Genomic DNA, 2,336 nt, shown 5'->3' on the forward strand with positions numbered 1-2,336 from the left:
AGGAAGTAACGTTAAGGAAATTATGGAAAAGAGAAGAATTCAATATGCACCAACAGTAATGACCAGCACTGAGAGTGGCTAGAGTGATGGACAAAAGGGTTAAAGTCACCAGGTAGGGTGTTGAGGCGGAATGCAGGTCAGTTGACCATAGAGAACTTCGAGGGCGAAGTTTAGTTTAAGTGGGGGAGAGTTGTAACACCCAAAATCAGAAAGGTCAAGAAAGGAAAGGAAAAACCCTAAGTTAAAGAGGGTTGACTCGTCGAGTCCAGGGAGGAACTCGGCGAATCGGAGCGGGATCCGGGTGTAAAGTAAGTGACCGAATCGGCGAGTCGGCAAGTGGACTCGGGGACTCTGGTCTGGGTTGGGAAACCCTAATTCCAGCACTTGGTACCCTATTTAAGCATCTCATTCTCTCCCTTAGGGTTCCTTATAGCCTCTCTTATCCAGAATAAGAAACCCTAAGCCTCCATTGTTGCTCATTAAAGCTTTCTTGCCATTTTGGGTGATTTGAAGGAAGAAGGAAGAAGGCAACCATTGGGGATTCAAGGATTGGCAGTAGATCCAGATTTTGTGGGATTTTCCAGAGCATTTGAAGGTAATGAGTCGCTACCTTCACTCTTTTGCATATAGATCAACCTTTATCATGAGATTTGGGGCTTTTAGGGCAAGTTTAAGAACCATTTCGAGTTAGAACCCCAGATCTGAAGTTGCTACTTCAGATCTAAGTGTATCTTGGCCTAGAGAATCATAAAGCATCAGTCTATGGGTTGATTGTTAAGCCCCTTTGTCTTAAACCCTAGTTTATAGTGTTTTCAGCCTAGATCTCCTTAGCTACACGTAAAGTTTGCCACTTTACGTAAGGAATAGGCTTTAGAAGAGTGGATCTACAGTTTGGAGTCCATGCATGACTCAAAAGCCTCTGAATATATGAAGGACTGAATAGACTCGGCGAGTTCTTCGAGTGGACTCGACGAGTAGTATGAAGATGGAGATGAACTCGACGATTTGGATGAACAACTCGGCGAGTCTGTTGAAGATTGCCATGGACTCGGCGAGTCTGTTCTTGGACTCGTCGAGTCAAGTCGCGAAACCCCAAACCCTTCGAGTTAAGACTCAGATCAGTGAGTTGAGTGGGGACTCAGTGATTTGGTCAGGACAGGACTCGGAAATCGGTAGACTCGGCGAGTCAGGGGCTGACTCGGCGAGTCGAGTCGCGAATGAAAGGATTCTGAGCGTATGAACTCAGCGAGTCAGTAGGCAGACTCGACAAGTAAGGTTGACCTGGAAGGTTGACTTTGACTTTGACCAGAGTGGACTTAGTTGACTTTCGAAGGACAATTAGACTAAGTGTTATATTTGGTATTAGTAGATTGGGGAGTTTTTGGAGCAGCAGTTCGAGAGTGTCTGATAGCAGTCAGAACGGTATCAGCAAAAATTCCAGCAGTGCAGGTGAGTTTCCTTCCAGTAGGAACGGGCCTAAGGCCACAATGCCGGCCCGTTTAGTAGTAGTAGTTTCTGGACTTCGGTCCGATGCAGTAGTTAGTATATTTGATGCCTTTGTGGCTCAGATAGGATTTATGTGTTATGTGTTACGGGCTACGGCCCGATGCAGTATGCAGTATATGTGTTCATGCTAGTTGATGTGTTTATGCCATGCTATGTTCAGTCAATTCCGGACTTCGGTCTGATACAGTTAGTTCCAGACTTCGGTCTGATGCAGGGGACAAGGTCCCAGACAATTCCGGACTTCGGTCCGATGCAGTTAGTTCCGGACTTCGGTCCGATGCAGGGGACGAGGTCCCAGTCAGTTCCGGACTTCGGTCCGATGTAGAGGGCAAGGCCTTGGTCAGTTCCGGACTCCGGTCCGATGCAGTTTCCGGAATTTGGTCCGATGTAGTGGGCAAGTCCCAGTATGTGCTTTATATGTTTGTATGGTATGTGGTAGTTTGGCGGAGCTCACTAGGCTTCGTTGTTACGGTTTCAGTTTTTGGTTTCAGGTACTCAGTTTTCAAAGGAGGAACTCAGAGAGGTTGTAGTGCACACACCATAGTCAGTTAGCCGGAGATGTTTTACTCTGATAATAAGTTATGTTTGAAATTAATACTATGAAATTATGTTATGACTTATGATACGGTTTATATAAATGTGGTTTTAGTAATGTTTTAAAAGAAAATTTTTAGTCGTGAAAATTGGGTCGTTACAATGGTACTTTTCCATCAAGTCCTTGCTCATCTTGTATGGCCAGTAATCATCGTAGAACCTTTGTAGCTTGGGAGTCATAGTCACCACTATGATGCAAGCAACTTTTTTTGCATCATTATAGTGTTTCCTATACT

Source organism: Lactuca serriola, chromosome 5 (genome assembly GCF_051521515.1).
Source record: "Lactuca serriola cultivar US96UC23 chromosome 5, Lser_US96UC23_V15, whole genome shotgun sequence".
In the NCBI taxonomy this organism is placed as follows: Eukaryota; Viridiplantae; Streptophyta; class Magnoliopsida; order Asterales; family Asteraceae; genus Lactuca; species Lactuca serriola.